Genomic DNA, 22,350 nt, shown 5'->3' on the forward strand with positions numbered 1-22,350 from the left:
CTCGTTGGGGGGTTCTAGAGAGGAGAGCTCAGGCCCGTCATGACCCCCCCCTGGACCACAGACACACTCCAAGTTCAGCTACTATGCTGCAGTGCCCCCGCCCAGCTCAGCGATAAAGCACACGGCGCTCTCAATAATTCAGCAGCCAGAGAGGAACGTGGGCAGGAGGATGCACCTCAGTAGAGGGTGGGGTGGGGGGACACAGCCCTGTGCCCTGCCAGCGCTGTCTGATTCCTGATTTAAAGTGGCGGGCAGATCCTTCCTTTCCCGGCAAGTACCATATGGCAGCCACCGAGGTGTGACCTGCTCTCACAAGCCTGGATCCACCCTGCCCCTCCTCTACCCCCTCTCCCTCCCCCCCTCTCCTCTCCCCTCCCAGGACAATAGAATTCCTGCGCAGCTCCCAGCCTCAGCTGAGGCCTGAGGATGGGAGCATCTGCCCCTCCGTGTAGTCCTGAGCCCTGTACCCACCACAGCCCTGCTGATTGTACCTGAGGCTGAAGGTGCTTCCCTTTTCTATTACCAGCCTGCCCCTAGTGTCCCTGAGGAAAGTCTCTAAATTGCTAAGTCCTGTCCTGCTCTGAGAAGCTTTTCTACCCCTAGACACTCCCCACGGTGTGGAGGGAGCCTCCACTTCATTTGTATTCCGGGCTGTGAGGCACTGCCCCCCTCCCCAGCCCTCAGATACATTCTAAGTGAGCCCACTCCGGCTGACAGGTCTGAACACACCCCATGCACGTCATGTCTTGTCAAAGAAAGCCCGTGTCAGGGTCAAGCTACCTGTGCTCACGTGATCCTGTGTGGAGCTTTTCCTCGAGCACAGCTGGCTTACCCCAGAACTGTCAACCATACCTAGGTTGGGGGATGGTATGTGGTACCACTGACTGGGCTGAATTTCCCACCACGAGACTCAGATCTTCCTACGGTTCTCATCCAAGTAGTGTTTTTAGAGCCACGGACCAGATTTCACATCTATTCCTATCACGTTTGGCGAAATTTCATCTCCGCTCGTGTAATGCCTACGGAATGTTTACACAATCACTGACATGAATTGAGACCCGGGATGGGGCGGAGAGCAGAGCCTTGCCGCACACACGATCAAAGATACCCCGGGAATGAGCCTGTTGCCACTCAAGCCTCTCAGATCACATTCAGCCTCAGTGCCACGCAGTGCGTTTAAAGGCGGCCATCGGTGAGCCGCTCTGGGGCTTTGCAGGATCGACCTCGACTCTGTGAAGCCAGCATCCCTCCCAGACAGCACTGACGTGTGGCAGTTGTTGGGCTCCCTTGACACTGATGGTGTTGTGTGTGCTTGGTCGGTCACCCATGCTGCTGGCTGCCCCTGTGCCCCAAATCTGCCATGAGGAAGTCGGGCATGCTCATAAACTCCTGCCTCGACCAGCCTCTCCCCCGATATCGCAGCGTGTACAGCCTTCCGTGCCAGTCCAGATGGAGCCCGGGGCCCTCTGTGGCCAATGAGTCTGCCTGAGAGAGAAAGATCTTCTGTGGTGTTACCCAAGCACAGCTGTGGGGGAGAGAGGGCAGGAGCTGGGATTCAATGAGTCCTTTTCACAGAATGGGCAGCAGGTATCATAGCACAAGCTCTGAGCTGGTGCTGTCCTGACTGGGAACCAGTGCCACCCAAGCACCCAGGCAGATTAAACTTCTTGTCCTCTTGGGAGCTTCCCTGTGCTGGGAGCAGAAGTCAGCAAAGCAGGTGAGAGGACAGAGACAGGAGGGAGATTTTGGGGAGGCCAGGGGAGGAGCCCTGGAGGACAGATCAGGTGAGTGGAAAGACAGAGAAGGGGAGGAAGAGGGTGGGGAAAGGGGCCATAGGGCGGATGACAGGGCCTAGGAAAACAGGGGAGGGAGCAGAAGAGTAAGGACAGAGCTGAGTAGACAGGGAGGGGGTGAGAGGACAGAGGAGTGGGAGAGAACGGGAGAGGGAGTGAGGAGATAGGGGGTGAGGGGCCAGGAGAAGGAGGGAGGGGCCAGGGGAGGGGAGGAGGAGCCAGGGGAGGGGGTGAGGGACCAGGGGAGGGGAGGAGGAAACAGGGGAGGGAGTGAGGAGATAGGAGAGGGGGTGAGAGCACAGGGGAGGGGGTGATGGCACAGGAGAAGAGGCAGGGGGAGAGGACAGGGTCAGGGTCTCCAAGGGAGGAGAAAGAGGAGCTGTCCACACATCCCACCACATGCCCTAGATGCCAGGTACAGCCCTGCAAGAAGAGTTTGGCCTGCTGAGTTTCCATCTCAGTGCTTTGCTTTGGTCTCACCCACCCTTCTACCATCTCCCCTCCCCTCCAGAGTGGGTGTTCTCATTCCAGCATGGGCTTGCATCTCAGAGTTCACCCTGATTCTCGGGGAGACTTCAGACTTTGGCTCTTGTGCACCCCTGGAACTGTTAAGATGGGACTCTTGGAGACAAGCGGAATTCATTTTGCATTTCGAGATGGACTGAGCATTTGTGGCACAGGGAGCAGTGATGATAGAATGGGTCTAGCCTGTTCCTCACGGGCTGGTGTGCTGAAGGTGCTTTTGGGACATGGGCCCTAGCTACGTGGCTAGGGTGTGCCTTTTTTTTTTTCAGTTTAAATCTTTTATTTCATTAACTTAAAGGTGAACAAAATGTATATTCCAAACTTTATTAAACATTTATATCTGAAATATGTTTACACAGAGGACAAACAGATAGAGTATTTCAAGTAACTCATGGGACAGTCATTATCTGTTAAAAATATCCTTCCTTCCACACACACAATTTCCCTTTTTACATCTAAAAGCTGGATGCAAACTTGTGAAGTAAGCTGACTTCATTGTTAACTGTTGAAGCTGGGAGACACACGTTCACAGCTCAGTTAAACAACACAAACAAAAAGCTGTTCCCTCACATAAAGATGCCATGTCTCTCCCAGCAGGACCGGCGCGCTCTACGTTCATGCCACGTCATTTCTTCTTCTTTCCTTTCCCTTTCTTACTCCCCTCTCCCTGCTGAAGACTTGGGTCAGCACCTCCTGACTTCTGAGTCCTTGTTTTTAGCTTGGGTATCATTTCTGCTACGCTGTACAGCATTCTCCGACTTACGTGATGGGAACTGTACAAGACAGAGGCTGCCATCTTCCTGTTTGAGCTGTACCCGGACTCTGCCTCTATACTGAACATCACGATTCCATTCTCTGGAGTTTTGTTTTTCTTCAGAAACTCATTCAGTCCAACTGCTGAACATACATCTTGAATCTCAGTAGCCATAGGGTTTTCTACAGCCTTACTTATGGGGATCCGCCTCCCCTCGGCTATGGTCTTCTTATTTAAATAAGCGGGGTAGATACAAATAAGCCTGTCCTGGTTGACTCGGGATCATGCGGCAGCGCATGCCATCTCCACCAGAGTCCCTACGGGTGTGCCTTTTAACAGGTTCTATTTTAGCCCTTCCCACTCTCTCCTTGGCCACTGTAAGGTGGAGGAGCTCTTCTCCATGACCAGCCTAGGTTGCAGGTGCAGCTGCCAAGCAGGTTAGAGTGCTCAAGCAGTCCTTGAACACGTCCTGTAATGTCCAAGAGAGAGAGGAAGGACCCAGGCTGTGGCAGGCTGAGGTTGCTTTGACCTCCCTCGATAATGACATCAGCAGCACCGAGAGCCCAAAGCGCTCTGGCCCCAGTCACCAGCCCACTATGCAGAACTCCCACGAACCCAGACAAGGCAGTAGACATCTTGTAGAAGGTTGCCTGAGGCTCACAACTTTCTGCCTTTCTCTCCTTGGAGCAGGCGGGCAGCCCTGAGAGTGATGTCCTGGTATCCTGCTCCTGCACCGTGACCCAGCCACAGCTCCCGACCAGTATCAATTACTCTGCCCGAGCAGAGCGTGCCCCGACAAGCCTAGACTCCAACTGTAATTAATACTCCGGGGAGAACACAGGCTGGTTTTGCAGCCCTCCACACATCTGCACAGCCTCGAACTCCTGTTCTCCCCAAATCCTGCCTCTCATGTTGTAGCTTTGCTCCTTCCATAGATGGCAAAAACCTCCCAGCTGGGGACCTGCAGGAAGTGTGTGTGTGTGTGTGTGTGTGTGTGTGTGTGTGTGTGTGTGTGTGACACAAGGGACCCACTCCATGTTCTGTGGTGCGGAACTGTGGAGCTGGAAGCTGACTTTCCAGTCAGAAGTACCCAAAGTGTATTGCTGATATGGTTAGATGTACGCTGGGCTCTGGGGTCAGGCACAATCAGAATTGGGGTTAACCCTTTGCCACCCACATATTTGGAGATCATTCACTAGAAAATTTTATCTGTCTTGTCTGTCTTTCTCTTACACACACACACACACACACACACACACACACACACACACACCCCTGGCACACCACATCTGATCTGACTCCAATCAGCACAAGTCTGGGCAGTGGAGATATCTCTCAGAGGGGCAGCGGGCCAGAATGGACAGGAAGGCTGAGCCCTCTGAATCCTTCTGATCCACCTGCTCCTTCTACACGGCAGGGCGCAGAGACTTCAGCCGAGAGGTCCACAATCACCACTGCTCAGGGCCATGCTTGGCATGGAAGAAAGTATAGGCTGAAGGGAGCTGGGCTGACTCCAAGCCCCTTTTTGGCTGGCAATGTTGTGTCCAGAGAGAGTCAAGCAGGAGGCTTCAGTCTTACACACTCAGATGAGGCCAGTGTGGGGGCTGTGTTTGGAGGATTGGATGCACTTAGCCTCCAGTACATTCTACTCAGTGATGTTTGTTGGGGAGGGGTGGCTGGGGGCTGCTGACTATGGTATTTGCTCATTCCCTCCCCTCTCCTCTCCTCCTCTCCTCTCCTTTCCCTTCTCCCTTTCCCTCTTCTTCCCTCCTCTTTTCTCTCCTCCCTTTTCCCCTCCCCTCTCCTCTCCTCTCTTATTCTCCGCAGACAAGATTCTCCCATCGAAGACAGTATAGCATGCCCTTTGTGAGGTTCTGCACCCCAAGGCTGCGGTGTTCCATTGCCGTTCTCATAGCAAAGAAAACAGAGGTACTGGCTTCCACTCTGGGACCTCAAGCCCCAAGCCCCAAGTTCTCTGACAGCAACATGGTCTGTCCTTTCAGACAACCTCCCTCCTCCCACCCTAGAGGACACAGAGACTAGGACAGGCAGTGGCACCTGGGTCTGTGCACATGCATATATATGCACCCTCCAGTGGGACATGTAGTCACGTCACAGGTAGATCCAAGTGTGAGAAGGAAATCTTCCATTTACAGGCAGAGTGGAGGGTCAAAGATGGCTGTTGCCTCCTTCACGAAATGATAACCAACCAAAGAACCATCTTCAGCTATGAAGAGTGAGGACAGGAGGCCAAGAAGGGGAGACTCGGGATCCCCACTGTCCTGGGAAAGTTTTAAACCATGGTACAGGGGTCCTGGGTAGAGTACAGTACTTGCACTGGGTTATGGAAGCAGAGCTGAGAGTTAGGCAGTACGGTGCCCGAAGCTGCAGAACAAGACCTGGCAAGGACGGTACTGACCAGAGGAGAAGCCTTAGAGACTGCCTCCATCCAGCACTCAACCATGACTCCCCACGGCTGAGGTAAGTACCACCTGAGAGTGCCTGGCGTTCATGTGGGGCTAGGGCAGTCGGCTGAGTGGTCAGGCATTGTATAGTTCCCAAGGCCATCATAGCAGGGATGACTAGAGCCAGAATCATCTCGGAGACACTGACAATCTGAGAATAAGGACTGCCAGGGGTCAAAGGTCAAGGGTCAAGGGTCAAGTCATCTTTTTGTAACTTAACTGCACCCAGAACAAGGCTTAGGGCTCTGTACAGGAATATGCTGCAGTGACTCAGATGGTAGCACCCACGTCCCATTAAGGTAAAACTGATAAAATCCAGCGTCTAATTAAAAATTACCAGGTCTGGGGTTGGACAGATAGTCCAGCCCTTAAGAGCACTGGCTGCTGTCCCAGACATCCTAGGTTTGAATTGTAGCACCTGCATAACAACCTTGGGTCTGTAACCCCAGTTCTAGGGGATCTGATGCCCTCGTCTGGCCGTCATGTGTACCAGGTACATATATGGTACACAGACACATGTGCAGGCAAAACACCTGTATACATAAAATAAAATTTATTTAAAAAAGCTCTGAGGTATGAAAGGAGGCAGAGAGTAGTCCCTGAGATGAGGAGAGGTTGGAACTGAGACAGAAATCCTGGTTAGGTGATGAAGATATTAAAACAGGCATTATGTATTGTATTCCATAAGATAATCAGGTAGAGAAGTTATTTAAAAAAACAAAAACAGAGTAACTTTGCCCTAAAAGCTATAATACTTGAGAGGAAACAAAAGTCCTGGATAGACTAATGATCATCACTGTGGGGGAAGGAAGAACAATGTCTCAAAGTGAGATAGGATGGAGAACGAACTAAGAGCTTGTTCTCCTGCAGCAGGAGGAGACCATGGCAGACTGGTCCACATGCGAGGCGAGCTGACTGTGAGCCGCTCAGCCCTAACCGATACATCCACAGCACAACCCTTATACCTCAGGCTCAGGGAACACCGCTGAAGAGAGGGAGAACGACTGTTAGAGCCAGAGGACCAGGATGCTGGCTCCTAGAATGCGGCAGGAAACCTGCCAGTGTGAAATTGCAACAATGTGGCTACCTAGACAAGACTTGAACAACAATACCCGGGACTGATCAGCCCGCCAACATGGATGGAGGTCTCAAAACACCCCTACTCCTAGAAGAAGAGCTTCACTCAATTAGTGACTGCAGAGAGAGGACGGGGAGAAAGAATTATTCTTCCCCAGGGACAAGCTTCCTCATTGTTTATCCAATACGGTGTGGTCAGCCTTAAACACAGATACATAGAAGCAACATTAACTCTGGGTCTCTGAAAGGGATAAAAGATAGAAGGAATACTTGAGAGGAAATTGTGAATGTTTTTAAATTTCACAAAAAAAAAAAATGCAAACCTACAGGACTGGTGGGATAGCCTAGAGGACAAAACCTCAGGTCACTCACTGGGACCAAGGTGGAAGGAGAGAGGAGGTGCCAGAGTCCTCCTTAGACCTCTGCACAAGTGTTGTGGTGTTCATGCCCCCTCTCCACACCCAAGAACAACAAATAGAATTAAAGAAATTCAAACCCACAAGTTCAAGAAGCTTCACAAACCAAAGCCAAGGAAACGGGGAGAAAAAGACACTTAAGTAAGTCACGATAAAAAAAAAATCACTCTAAACTAGTCACAAAGAATGTCTTCAAAGCAGTCAGAGAGGGGCAGCGAGATGGCTCAGTGGGTAAAGGTGCTTGGGGCTAAGCCTGATTACCTGAGTTCAATCCCCAGAACCTACATGGCAGGAGGAGGGAGCCAGTTCCCACAGCTGCCCTCTGGTCTCCACATCCAAGCTATGGCGTGCGTGTCACCCCACCCCGAACAAACAAATAAAAGCAAACTATTTTAGGGTTGGAGAGATGGCTCAGTGGTTTTAGAGCACTTGCTGTTCTTACAGAGGGAAGGGCAGAGTTCAGTTTATTTATTTACTGAGCAGTTCACAACCACCTGCAGCTCTAGCCCCAGGGGATCTGACACCCTCTTCTGGCATCCAAAGGCACTTGAATACACGTGGTACACACTGCATATACATATACCTAAAACCAGTGACTTTTAAAGGTAGCCAGAGGAGAAAGATAGACCGAGGTACCCGGGAAACCCCGCAAACAGAAGGCACCGAGGCAGTGTGTGGGCAGCAACCTCAAATCTCTACTTAGCTATGAAACATGAAACGAAGACTTTCTCAGACACTCAACAGACTTTCTCAGAGAGTCCGAGAAGAGGAACAGCAGCCGAGGTCCACACCAAGTCCACACAGAATGTGACTACGTGATGGTCTTAGTCAGGGTTCCTAGTGCTGTGAAGAGACACCATGACCACAGCAACTCTTCTAAAGGACAATATTCAGTTGGGGCTCAGACGTTTGATCCATTATGGCTGTGGTGAGAAGCATGGCGGCACTCAGGCAGCTGTAGAGAGGCAGACACGGAGGGGTGACTGAGAGCTCTGTGTCTGCAGGAAGAGAGAGACGCTGGGCCTGGCTTAAGCATCTGAAGCCTCAAAGCCGGCCCCCAGGGAACACTCCCTCCAATAAGGCCACACCTTCTAACAGTGCCACTTCTCATGAATCTGTAGGGACCATTTTCATTCCAACCACCACAGCGACTCTTCTGTTCACTAAAATCCTGACCACTTGAGCAAAGGCTAGCAAAGGTGGTGTGTTACGTACAGCTCACTGCACGTATACTCTAAGTGCACGGTTACAAATGCGTGGAGGTCCGGTGGGAGATGTGAAAACACCCTGGTGTAAGGCACTTAGGCTGCAATGTGATGCGGGTTTAAACACCAGAAAGCACACAGACACACAGGATAGACGAGGAAGGGGAAATGCTTGCCGGAGAAACGCTTGCTGAAAGGGCAGAGCAAGGAGCTATGGTGTAGGAAGCCAAAGATGAGGTTAAACAAACAAACAAACAAACAAAACAAACAAACAAACAAAACCCCGGATCACTGAAGTAACACAAAAGAACACAGCAAAGACAAGGAAATGAAGAACAGGTGTGAAGAAAAAGAAAAGACAATAGAATGATGGTTTCAAATAAAGCCACCCTGGTGCCTAAAAGTCATCGATGGAACTGAGTGAATAAGCCAAGAAGAAGCCACGCAGGGTTATGGCTGTAGGCACAGGGAAGAGCATGCAGCATCCCACATTTAGTCTCCAATCCACAGATCTGGGGCTGGGGGGATGGAGAAAGTCAGAGAATAAGAGTTCCGACTGTCCTTGCAGGAGACTCAGGTTCAAGTCTGAGCACCTATAGGATAGCTGTAAATCCAGTCCTGGGGGATCAGATACACTTTTCTGGCCTTCATGGGCACCAGACACACATAATGTCACATAGATATTTGTGTAGAATATATATATATATATATATATATATATGTGTGTGTGTGTGTGTGTGTGTGTGTGTGTGTGTGTGTGTGTGATCTTAAAATTAATTGGCTTAAACAGATGGCTCAGAGGGTAAAGAGCATTTTGCTGTCAAGCTGGATAACCTGAGTTTAATCCCTGGGACCCACATACTTCAGGGAGAGAAGTGACTCAGAAGTAGTCAGCCCTCTGATCTCCATTCACACACGTCCTAGCATGTACATGCATGCCATCCACTGAACAAACAAGCAAACAATATAATGATAATAATAATAATAATAATAATAATAATAATAATAATAATAATAAACAACAATAAACCTCCAGCCAGGCTGTGCGAGGTAGGAAGTAGGAGTGGACATCCAACACTCCACCTAACAGGAGGTTTTAAGACTTGAAACAACACGAGCATGTGAGCTCTCCTGTTCAGCCCTATGCTGGCTGCATCCAGCGTTAAGGACCCCCCGATGAGAAAGTTCCATTGCTTTTGCTCACAGACAACACCCGCTCCTGCATAGAAAGTCACATGGAACCTGTGAGAGGTGACAGGAGCCAGCCGAGAGTGAGTTCGGCAAAGCTGCGGGACACAAGATCAATACGTGAAGAACAGAAGAATTTGATCTCTGTGTAGCCGCAGCCGCCACTGCCAGAGCTCGAACGGAAAAAGCCACTGAGGTAGCAAAGAGAAGCAAGACACGTGGGGATGGGTCTGCTGGAACGGAACGCACAGGGGCGCCGAAGGTGCTGAAGAGAGATGGAGGAGCAGCATTCCAAGTGTGGAGACCGACCTTGTGACAGACCAGGGAACTCACTAGTGTTGGATGTCAGTGATCCAGGGTGAGCCTGCTTGAAATCCTAGCAGGGTGTTTTTTGTTTGTTTGTTTGTTTTTGTTTTTTTAACAGAATTTACATACTAGCTCTAAAATTCACACGGAAATGTAAAGAGTCTACAATAGTCAATTCAACCTTAAAAATCGTTAGGTAGGCTCACACGAGGCCATATGTTTTGTAAATACACAATATCCTTTGCACATAATCTCCCCCATACCCTGCTACCCTACCACATCCCAGTAGTCCACTTTAGTAATTTTCTCAATTCACATTTATTTATTTACTGCTGGATATGGTGAGGCCAGCTTGGTCTACACAGAGAGTTCTAGGACAACCAAGGCTACACAGTGAAACCCTGTCTCATGATGTTTTATTTGTGTGTGTGTGCGTGTGTGTGTGTGCGCACTTGTGAGCATGAGTTCCTATGGACACACATGAGCTCCTGTGGAGGTCAGAGGACGACTTACAGGAGCTGCTTCTCTTCTTCTAGCATGATGGTCCTGGGGACGGACCTCAGGTGGTCAGGCTTGGTGGTAGGCTCTCCCCCTTGCTTCCCTGACAGCTGAACATGTATGATTTAATTTCTACATAAAACCCAGGACCTGTGAGTAGAAGTCATGGCATATTTGCCTTTTAGAGACTGACTTAGTGTGATTAATATTTTGATAACCTTTTCTTTGTTTGCCGAGAAGGCTCTCACTATATAGCTCAGTCTGGGCTTGAGTTTGTTCTCCTCCTGCCTCAGCTTCATAGGTACTGAGATTGCAGGGCTGTGCCACCAGGCCTGGCGCCATTACAACTCTGACAAAGGTCAAAGAGCCAGAGCGTGACTTGAACTTAGGATGCCCCGTAAAGCGCTGTCCAGGGTGAGAAGGATGAGCCAGGGGAGCGGGGATCCCTGACTCCGTTCTGATAAAAAGCTGCTGAGTAGAGCCCAAGCAGTCGATCCACAGACAGCCTGTGTGGCCCTGGCGAAGGAAGGCCAGCTTCCACATGGGACTCTTCCTCCTGTGGCAGGACTGACGTGGGAACCAGGGGTATCTTGGGGCAAAATCAGCACGACATCACGAGCTCGGCGTTCCTGAATCTGATGAGACGGTTTTTGATTCTGACATGCAGAAAACATTTGAGGCCCTTGCCACATGCCATCTGCTGAGCTCGAATGCCCCTCATGTGGAAATTAATTACTATAGGAACAGTGTCAAGATGTAATTAGACCATAAAGGCTCCGCCCTCCTGGGGTGGGGGTGGGGAGAATTAGCATTCTAAAAGGGGGAGTTGGGGGGAGCTGGGTGGCTCAGTGGGTGGTACAATAACTCACAAACAAGAGGACCTGAGTTTGCTCCCCTCTGCACCCACACGAAAGCAGGGTGTGGTGTCAGGTGACTCTATTCCCTATGTTGGGGAGGCACAGACGTCTGGAGCAAGAGGGCCAGCCAATCTAGCTGATCACCGATCACCGGGTTTAATGAGGGACTATCTTAAAAAATAAAGCCGAAAAAGACAGTCCAAGACTAATGCTGACCTCGGGCCTCCACGTGTGTGCTTAGGGGTGTGTGGGTCTGCATGTTCACATGCATACATACGTATAGCACACACAAACACATCCCAAACCCCAAATACAGGGCCAAGGTGCTTCCTTTTTTCTCTTGCCTTTTGACATCTCTTTAAAATAGCAGTAATTCCTCATAGGCTGTCAGCACTTCAACAGTGGATGGCAACCTGAACTGTGAACTGCTATGTTGGTCTCTTAAAAAAACTATTTATTTTTATTTTTCGTGTATAATGTCTCCCCGAGGGTATGTACGCACAGCTTGCCTGGTGCCTACGGAGGCCAGTAGAGGGCGCTGGATCTCCTGGAACCGGAGTCTACAACTCACCATGTGCATGTTGGGAACTGAACCTGGGTCTTGGGCAAAAGTAAGTGCTCTTAAATTACTGAGACTTCTCTTCAGCCCCTCACTCCTTTCTGAGACTGGGCCTCATGTAGCCCAGTGTAGCTTCAAACTCAACAAGTAGCAGAGGAAGACCTTGAATTTCTGATTCTCTTGGCTCCATCCCCAAGTCCTAGGATTACAAGTGTGGCCCACCACACGTGTTGTAAGTTCTGGGGATGGAACCCATAGCCACATGCATTGCAGGCAAGCGCTCTGCCTACTGAGCCTCATCCGGGCTTTTTTAAATTCTCTTTTTGCATTGCTCAGCACCAGGTATTCGGTGACGGAATCACCACCGGCTCAGACTCAACATCAGAACCAAGACTCAACAACCGGAAGCTCCTCCCCAGACCTAGGAGCTTGCTAGCAGTAAGCCCCGCCCCCAGGCTCACAGGCGTGTGGTCGGAGGTGGGGCTAGGCTGAAAAGTCCCACCTTTTAATTTTGTTCACAACCAATCTGCATCCTTTAGACAGCATCCCTCCCCCACTTCAAGTAAAACTTTTTTTGTTTACTCCATGAAGAAGAGGAGTTGCTGGTGGAGGGCGAGCCAAGAAAAGCACCGGATGATTTAGCCTCTCACAGTGTCTAGCCTCCTAGTGAGGGTTGAAACTGAGCTGGCTTCCATTATTCCCAGCTCTAGGAGAGAGGAGTTAGACAGTGGGATCTAGGACTGCGCTGCCCACGCGGCATAACTGGGAGGGGGCGGGATGGGGAGTCAGTGAGGGGTGGGGCGAGGAAGGATCGGACCTTGTTTCTTGGGTAGGTCGGAGTTGCCTAAGAACATCTGGACTGTTGTCCAGCTCTTTTAGGCTTCTCTGCCCTTGAGCCTCCTTCCTCACAAAATTCAAACCTATCTCCCGGGGGACGAGAGAGGAGTTATCGAAATTTCCCAGCCATCCCTCAATCTTTCCCTCCCTCTAGCCAGTGGGAAACCCCAGCAATTCCTGGCGCTCACCACCAACAGCTCCTGAGATGTTCAACATGCTCATATCTGTCAAAAACCATTCAGGAAGAAAAGAGAAAGTCTTTATACCTTTTATTCAGCCAATTTTCCCCGAGGCGCTCTGGGCTCTCTAAGAAAAGAGAAAGAGAAAGCAGAGAGAATTACAATCAGCCTGGCCCCTATGCATCTGGAAGCCGGGTGCTGCTGGCTCAGGGGGAGGGGGAGGGAGAGGGGGAGGCGGGAGCACCCTCTCCCGGGAGGAGGAAGCCTGCCCAGGTGAGAAGGGTTCTGCAGCATTTCAAGTTTAGCTGGAAGTCAAGGCATCATTTAAGGTGCAAAGGCAAACAAGCAGGGGTGTCGCCCGCCCTTCCTAAACTTCAGTCTCCTGCAACTCTGAGATGTTTCCGTTGTTCCCTTTCTTTCTTGCCCCCTCCCCCGTCCCCTCCCGCCCCCCCCAAGCGATCTTGAGTTCATCTACAAATGCCCAGTGTGTGGATGGTTTAAACAGGATATTCATTACCAACGTGGGCTTCTATTGTTACAAGGCAACTAGTATGCGTGGTATGAGGAGTATGCGGGTCATTGCCCCCGTGTGATCATCTTATGCAAATTAATCCTAATACCTACGAAAGGTTGATCTACAAGCAACTATTGTGCGCTGTTTGAAGTTAGGTACAGCTTCTGGTAGCTTCCATCAGCAGGAGTGATTTGGAACTGAGGATAGATAGTCGTGGACTATACTCATTCACATTGTCATCCACGAACCTGTAGCCAAACACTCACAGAGGAGATTCATGGGCTGAGGGGTTCGCACTTGTTCTGATCCCCAACTCCAACATCTCAGGAGGATACTTGGGAGCTTAGAAACAAACTAAGAGTGTGCGTGTGTGTGTATGCATGCGTGTGCACACACATGCGTGCCTGTGTGTGTACATGCCTGTGTGTATATGTGTGTGCACCTGTGTGTGTGCACCTCTGTGTGTGCATGCATTTGTATATCTGCAAGTGTACACACTATGTGTTCTTTGCTGCTAAACGTAGATTTCCCTTGTGTGTTTTTGTGAAGTCTCAGAATTACCTTTGCACACAGTTTTGGAGCACTTGTGATCACAGTCACAGCAGTTGGCACCTTGGCTGTTTTCCAAAGCACAGGCCTGAGTATCCACAGTGTTACACTGCCCTCTCCACTTCCTGCTTCTAGAATGTTCCCACCTCTTCCAGACGAGATCGGGCGCGTTCAGGGTGGTATGGCCATAGACTCCCACCTCTTCCAAAAGCCTGTGTGTGTGTGTGTGTGTGTGTTGTTGCTGTTTTAAGTTTTATTTATGTGTATGTCTTTTGCTTGCTTGTTCGTATGTTCACCACATGTGTGCAGAGCCCTGGGAGGCCAGAAGAGGGCGCCAGTTCTTCTAGAACTGGTGCTATGTGCTGTTGTGAGCCACTTGGGTGTGGATTCTGGGAAGAAGGAAGTGCTTGGGGCTGCAGAGGATCCTCTTCTGCTTGTCCAGAGACCCAGGTCGGTTCCCAGCACCCATCCATAACTCCAGTTCTAGGGCATCTGTCATCTTTTGACCTTCTGAGGTATGAGACATGTGGTGGTTTGAATAGGTTTGGCCCCCACAGATTCATATATTTGAATGCCTGGCCATAGACAGTGGCACTATTAGGAGGTGGGGCATTGTTGGAGGGAGTATGTCATTGTGTAGGTGGGCTTTGAGGCCTCCTAAGCTCAGGGCCCCCATAGTGCGGAGGATAGCCTCCTCCTGGCTGCCTTTGGATCAAGGTGTAGAACTCTCAGCATCTCCTGCACGCTGCCATGCTCCCCCACTCCATGACGACAATGAACCGAAGCTCTGAAACTGTAAGCCAGCCCCGATTAAATGTTTGCCTTTATAAGAGTTGCCTTGGTCATGGTGTCTCTCCACAGCAATGAAACCCTAACTAAAATAAGGCATGCAAACATATACATGCAGGCAGGCCGCTCACACACATGTAGTAAAATAATAAATACATCTAAAGATAAAATAAAAACAGTAGAAGGCAGAGTGTGTTCTTGTCTACTGGGCTAGCTCTTCAGCCCCGTATGTGTAATTTTTTTTTTTAACTTAGCGGAAATAAGATGAAGTGAAGCATTCCTGGACTGAGAGGTAGTTGGACTGAGCATCTTTCTTGAGCTCTAGAAAAATTACCGTCATTATCTCTATCCACACTGCCATAAAGAGAAGGTGACTGTGGGCATTTATTTTGCATAGGCATGCCTCATCTAGCCCTCTTCACAGACAGAGGGCCCTTTCTTCCTCTTCCTACTTTTCATAAGAAAAAAAAATGAGGTCTAAATCGATATTATACCAGCCCAGTTCTCCACTGTGACCCCACCCTCACTATGGCCCCAGCCCAACCACTGCGGGCCTCGCCTCAAGCACAGAGGCCTCACTCCAAGCACGGAGGCCCCGTCCTCAGCCCTGTGGTGCCACCCCAAGCCCTGAAGCCCCACCGCAAACACTGAGGCCCCTCCTTCAAGCACTGAGCCCCATCCCAAGTACCGAGGCCCCAAGCCCTGTGGCTTCCACCCTAAGCACCGAGGCCCCGCCCCAGCCCTGTAACTCCACCCCAAGTTCTGCAGACCCACCTCAATCACTGTGGCCCCGCCCCAATCACTGTGGCCCCACCCCCAAGCACTGAGGCCCCACCTCCAAGCACTTTGGCCTCTAGCATTCTTCTCCACGGGAAGCAAGAATGAAAATGGGCTTGGCAGACTCTCTACTGGAGTCTGTAAATCTCCGTGGTAATGCCTGGCTGTTTCATGAGCAACCCACCTAAGAGTCACAGTCAGGAGGGCTGCAAGCCCAGGGGCAGCTGGTTTTGAACTAGGCACTGGGAAGGGCATCACCCAGGAAGTCCACCTAGGTACGATGACAAAGGCTGCTTTGGCTCTTGAAGTGTTTTCACGTTTGGAAGGCACTTCGAAGAGAGCCATCCATTTTGAAACAAGATGGATGGGTTGAGTGGCTCCCACCAATTGCTGTCTCTTTCAAGTCCGGGGGCTAGTCTCAGTGCCAACTGAATTAATTCATAAGGGGACTTGTCCTCCCAACTCAGTATGATTTCACTGTGTTCACCTCAGCCCTGAAGCACAAATATGGCCAGGGAGGCTGGGTCTGCAGCCACATCTTGAGAAAGGGAAGACCTGCCCTGCTGGGGTTGTGCAAAGTCAGGTCTGACAGGAGAGCTAGGGAAGACAGCCTCCTCTTCCCTGTACCCCTTCCCCTCAGCCGGCATCCCCCCTATACCTGTGCTGGATCCCTGGGATCCCCAGTCTCTGGGTAATGCTGGCAGGGATAAGCAAGGTAAAGTGCTGTCCCGCTGTCCCGGGCCTGACTGTCCAGTTCTGAGTCACTCACACTGCAGGACAGCTGGACATGTCTCATGGCATGTCTCTTAGTCAAAGTCAAATATTTCAAAGCCAACTATTTGGCACATGTATATGGACCCAGGACACACTGAGAGGCTTGGAGGCTGGGAGCCTTCTTTATCTCCTCAAAGCTTCTGCGTTTGGAGAGCAGCAGGACTGGATGGAAAACAGGGAGGCTGCTGAGTCAAATGCTTTCATCAAATGTGGCAGCTGGGTTCATTTTCCCAGTTCCTAGACATAGCCTGTTTATCTTCTGTCCTCCAGCCAAGTCTCCAGAGTCACAGACTTTCCCATTCTCTCTGGATGCCATGTTGCACAGGCAGGAAGCTGGTCCCATATAGATCTAACCTCTGAGCCACATGAGGACACGTCACCCTGGGCCGGGGTCTTGCTGTGTTAGACTGAATGTGGGTTCCACCCTGAGCTTAGTGTATCCCACCTTCTAGCAGTCCATTGTGACACCTCACCTTGCTTGTCTGTCCCATCTGCCTGATCCTGGGAAGGGAGGGAGCAGGGTGTAGCCGTATGTACCTCCTTGACCACGTTCTGATGTGTGGACAGTGCTCAACTTCTCTAGTGAGTGACTCGCAGTCACTCATAAGACAGACAGATATAGCCATGTTGCCTCGGTGAATCGGGTCCAAGGGCAGCTGCGGACACACTGTCCACCAAATCCCACCAGAGCCAGTCAACAGGCTCTAGGGTTATCATACTGTCACACTGCTCCCTGGCAGGGTCTACAGGTAAATCTGGGGGCTAATGATATCCAGCTCCCTCTGTGGGGAGCCTGGTCAGACAGGAGGTTCCCTGATGGGCCAGCTCTTCAATGAACTCCTGCTGGTGAGACTGTCCCACACTGTAGAGGTCACGTCTTAGAGGCTCTAGTGTCTCTGCAGCCTGGCACGGAGGCTGTTATAGATGGGAGGCGGGGTGTGGGTATCTGCTGAGTGGACCAGCAGATGAGTATTTGCCTGTGGAACCAGAGCCTGTCTCCTATGTTGAATGTGGGATCAGCTCCATTCAGAGGAGTGTGCATTGCCAGTGGATGCTTGCACACCCTCCCCCTCCATCCGGTCTCCAGTGAGTGCACACTTTCTAGCAACACCCCTCCAATCCAGCCTCCAGCTTCTGCTCCTCCCCTCCTCCAGGGCCTTTCCTGGAAACACTCCTGGACACCCGCCCTTTCTGCTCTATCTAACACCACCCAAAGCACAGAGGTCTCCAGATAAAGATCCTCTTGAGTTGCAATTCGGAGGAGGATGCCTGCTCACGGGGGCGGGGTGGGGCAGCTACTCGAGTATCTTTGCATCTCTAGCACCTTTCTTCCTCCCCAGCAAGGTGCCGCACTGCACTTGGTGGATCGAGGGTGGGAGTGAGAAGGCCTAGGAGCAGACTGTGATTGTTATGTCGCCATTTTTTTCCTGGCAGGGTGTCCACATGTGAATCTGAGGGTCACCATTTGACGCACACGTGTGGCCCCCCAGCCCCCCGACCTTTGCTTTCAGTTTCTACACAGCCTTAGAGGGACAGCGTAGGCACCAACCCAGTGGCTGCGCTGGGGTAGATATGCCTGGTACCCTTGGGTACCTTGGCAGCCCCCTTTGCTGCTCTGAAGTAGATTTATGTGGTGCCCTGTGAGTTTCTGCAGTTGGCAAGGAGACCCTCCTGCTGGGATGGGCCGTGACTGGTGACTGTCACAGACTGTTCAACAGACCGCTCTCTAATGATCCTGGTCCCCTTTAGGTGAAGGAGCCGCCCGGAGGCTACAGAAGGCACTTACAAACCTTCTTTTGTGGTGCTTTGGATTTTATTAAACGATCCATTTCTGCTCGATCCCCGAGGGGAACTGGAGGTGAAGGGTGTAATTTTATAAATAAAAAATTAACCAGAGGTGGCTTAACTACAACCTTGGGTGGTGGTGATCATCTTGATGGGGGGGGGGGGAGACATGTTGACCTAAGGCTGTTTTCTTTTTCTTCTGAGGAGAACTCACCTGTAGGCAGCTGGAAGCAGGTGTGAAAGGGGAGGGGAAGAGGAGGTCCCTCACTTGTGGCCCTGTTCCATTGCCAGGGGCATTGGGAGTTCTTGAAGTTTCTGGCCACCAGGCTGCGTTGAGCTCTGAGCACACAATTGTATATGGGTCTGTATAGGAAACTCTCCTTAGGGGAATCATCAGAGAAGCAGAGATTTGGGGATCCCAGCCTCCTCTCTAAGGAAGCCCGGTAGGATTCAATAATCCGGTGGTCCCCTAATTCCACATCCGTCTCCCTCTAGGCTCCTCCAGGTCCCCTGCTTTCTTAGTGTGCAGTGAGACTTGAATGGGCACTACTATGGACCTGCAACAGCACTGGCTGAGGCCACTCCACACGGCCAGGGAATGTGCCCCCTCTGAGACTACACTCTTAATGAAATCATTATGTGGTGGGTGGGTGCTCGAATCGTTTCCTGTTTCTAAATGACAAATCTGACGTTCAGCAAGCCCCACGGGCAGTGTAGGCTAGAGCTCGGTTTCCTCTTGTCCAGATGCTCACTCCGGGCTGTTTGCTCTGTGTGGGTCTTGCCAATATGGAGCCTGCAGCATCAGCTAGTGTGTGGAGAGTAGGCCTACCTTCCCTTGGGATAGATTCTGCATTCAACCTGATTATTACTGGTTCCATCTCTGATCACTGTAGGCCAAGGATGTGAGCGGCCTTGGGACCTAATAGAGCCCACAACCTTCTCTCTGTTTGCAACAACCTGGGCTGTCTTTACTCCGAGCATCTGAAGACAGCCGATTCTTCTGCTGGCTTGGACTCTGCAAGGCCTGAGTGCTGTAACCAGTGGCCGCGATATAGACCGGAGGAACTGGATGCTGTCAACTTCTCCTGCTGCACATGGGGCCCTGTTGGAGGGATGCAGCCAGCTGGCACCTTGTACCCCAGTTTCTCTTTTGTGTCCACTGAGTCAAACACAAACCTGTAGATGGAGGAGAGCTCCCCGATCACAGCGGCAGGTGGGAAGCTGCTGAGGGGGGCTAGTGGTTTCTAAGCTAGACCGTGGATACGACTGCGGATTGTATCCAGCTCTCGCCACCAAGGCACAGCACTGGGCCATTTCAGGTCTGCAGTTGTCCCCTTGTCCTTCCACACATGGATGAAAGGGATGCCAGCCAGCCACTCTGGGGAGGAGAGTGTCTCTCATACACTCATGTCTACCCAGAACCCCAGCCTGTGACCTTATTCGGAAATGTGGTCTTTGTAGATGTAACTGCTTAAGTTGACACTGACTGGGGGTGAGCCCAGCTCTAATGACCGGTGTATTTACAAGAAGAGGAGATGACACAGAGACTCTTAGACAGGGAGGTGGAGGGAGAGGCTCGGGTGATGTGTCTGTGAGTGGAGGAAGGGAAGCCAATGCCATCCAGAGAGGCTGGCAGAGTCTAGGCAGGCTCTTCCCCTAGAGCCCTCAGGTAAATCTAGCCTTGCCCAGCCTCAGCTCTAGAGTCTGCCTTTCTTTGCAGCTTCTGGGTCTAGACCTGGGAAGTAAAACGTTTCCTCTAGTTAGGCCGCCCAGTTTCTGCTCATCTGTCGTGGATGGCCTGCCCCACCACTCTTCTCTGTAGACTTCCAGGCCACCCCTTTAATGGGAAGCTACATAGGAGCTGTCTCTGATGGAGCAGGAGCCCCAGGGAAAGTCCCTCAAGGAGTACTTTGTGGATTATTTTTCTCTACTATGGAACGGCACGTGTAATGTTTGGTGTCGTGCCCATTTCCGGGTGTTTGAAGCCTTGTGCAATCACGGTCATCATCTCTACAACTCGTCATCTTTTTAACAGTTAGAGGCTGAAGTCCATCCTCCTCTCCTGGCTTCTGGTAACTCCCGTTCTACTTTGTTTCTCTTTTAAATTATACTTATTAGTCCTGCAGGTGTCCCATCCCCCCAACAGCGCCCCATATGCAGCAGGAGCAGTTGACAGCATCACTCGAGCACACATGTGTGCGCGCACACACATACACACACACGCACACACACATATGCACATATACACCCGTGCACACACACACACATGCACACACATATGCACACACACACATGTGCACACGCACACACAAACACATGTACACACATGCACACACACATGCACACGCACACACAAACACATATACACACATGTACGCACATATGCACACACATACAAACATACACGCACATGCACACGCAAGCGAGTGCACACACTCATGCCTGGGCACACAGGTGAAAATCAGAAGATAATTTGTCAGCTTGTTCTGTTCGCCAAGTGAGTCCTGGGATGAGCCTCCACAGCCTGAATCCACCCTCTGAGCCTTCTCACTCCCCTCTACTTTCTGCCCTGTGTTTGATAGCCTTAGGATCCCGTTATGTTTTGAATGCAACAGGTTCCCCTACGGGCTCACGTGTTTGAACATGTGGTCCAAGCTAGAGGAGTTGTGTTGGGAGTCACGAGATCTTTGGGATACAGGGCCCAGATAACTCTCCATTCTTCACCTTGTGGCTGGTGAACACAGACCACTGGGGCAGGCCTTGAGGGTTATATCCCAGTCCTACTTCTCATCCGACTCTGCCCCCTGTGTGTTAATGTGTGCAGAACTGGGGTGCACACTTGGCCTGCCATGATAGACTGTATCCCTGAAACCAGGAGCCCAAAGACTTCCCCCGTGAGGCTACTTGCATCAAGCATCTTGTCACTGTGAGAAAGACAGCCTGAGTGCTCCTGTGACCACCAGGCTCACATAGAAACCAGTGCACCCCTGTGACCACATAGAAACCAGTGCACCCCTGTGACCACATAGAAACCAGTGCACCCCTGTAACCACATAGAAACCAGTGCATCCCTGTGACCACATAGAAACCAGTGCACCCCTGTAACCACATAGAAACCAGTGCACTCCTGTGACCACATAGAAACCAGTGCATCCCTGTGACCACATAGAAACCAGTGCACCCCTGTGACCACATAGAAACCAGTACATCCCTGTAACCACATAGAAACCAGTGCACCCCTGTAACCACATAGAAACCAGTGCACCCCTGTGACCACATAGAAACCAGTGCACCCCTGTGACCACATAGAAACCAGTGCACCCCTGTAACCACATAGAAACCAGTGCATCCCTGTAACCACATAGAAACCAGTGCACCCCTGTGACCACATAGAAACCAGTGCACCCCTGTGACCACATAGAAACCAGTGCACTCCTGTGACCACATAGAAACCAGTGCATCCCTGTAACCACATAGAAACCAGTGCATCCCTGTGACCACCGGGCTCATATAGAAACCAGTGCATCCCTGTGACCACATAGAAACCAGTGCATCCCTGTAACCACATAGAAACCAGTGCATCCCTGTGACCACATAGAAACCAGTGCATCCCTGTGACCACCGGGCTCATATAGAAACCAGTGCACTCCTGTAACCACATAGAAACCAGTGCATCCCTGTAACCACATAGAAACCAGTGCATCCCTGTAACCAGGCTCATATAGAAACCAGTGTACCCCTGTAACCACATAGAAACCAGTGCATCCCTGTAACCACCAGACTCATATAGAAACCAGTGCACCCCTGTAACCAGGCTCATATAGAAACCAGTGTACCCCTGTAACCAGGCTCATATAGAAACCAGTGCACTCCTGTAACCACATAGAAACCAGTGCATCCCTGTAACCACATAGAAACCAGTGCATCCCTGTGACCACATAGAAACCAGTGCATCCCTGTGACCACCGGGCTCATATAGAAACCAGTGCACTCCTGTAACCACATAGAAACCAGTGCATCCCTGTAACCAGGCTCATATAGAAACCAGTGCATCCCTGTAACCACATAGAAACCAGTGCATCCCTGTAACCAGGCTCATATAGAAACCAGTGTACCCCTGTAACCACATAGAAACCAGTGCATCCCTGTAACCACCAGACTCATATAGAAACCAGTGCACCCCTGTAACCAGGCTCATATAGAAACCAGTGTACCCCTGTAACCAGGCTCATATAGAAACCAGTGCACTCCTGTAACCACATAGAAACCAGTGCATCCCTGTAACCACCAGACTCATATAGAAACCAGTGCACCCCTGTAACCAGGCTCATATAGAAACCAGTGCACTCCTGTAACCACATAGAAACCAGTGCATCCCTGTAACCACATAGAAACCAGTGCATCCCTGTAACCACATAGAAACCAGTGCATCCCTGTAACCAGGCTCATATAGAAACCAGTGTACCCCTGTAACCACATAGAAACCAGTGCATCCCTGTAACC

General features: G+C 50.8%; 1 protein-coding gene, 1 long non-coding RNA gene and 1 pseudogene across 7 annotated transcripts in view; all 3 read right to left on the bottom strand.

Annotated features, from left to right (window-relative positions):
- Rbfox3 (RNA binding fox-1 homolog 3) overlaps positions 1 to 22,350 on the bottom strand; it is a 436,924-nt gene that overhangs the window by 112,625 nt on the left and 301,949 nt on the right. For 4 of the 6 annotated variants that reach the window (NM_001413230.1, NM_001134498.3, XM_063268787.1 and 1 more), the window contains 1 exon segment: positions 12,747 to 12,786. The exons of the other annotated variants lie outside the window; for them this stretch is intronic. The gene's annotated coding sequence lies outside the window, so the exon portion shown is untranslated. 6 annotated transcript variants of the gene reach the window in all.
- Positions 2,574 to 12,740, bottom strand: LOC134480910 (signal recognition particle 19 kDa protein-like; annotated as a pseudogene).
- LOC134480909 (uncharacterized) overlaps positions 12,734 to 22,350 on the bottom strand; it is a 289,699-nt gene continuing 280,082 nt past the window's right edge. Inside the window, exon 4 of the long non-coding RNA XR_010055898.1 lies at positions 12,734 to 12,786. This is a non-coding gene — a long non-coding RNA (uncharacterized LOC134480909). The remainder of the gene's footprint in view (positions 12,787 to 22,350) is intronic.

Source organism: Rattus norvegicus, chromosome 10, assembly GCF_036323735.1.
Source record: "Rattus norvegicus strain BN/NHsdMcwi chromosome 10, GRCr8, whole genome shotgun sequence".
Taxonomy (NCBI): domain Eukaryota; kingdom Metazoa; phylum Chordata; class Mammalia; order Rodentia; family Muridae; genus Rattus; species Rattus norvegicus.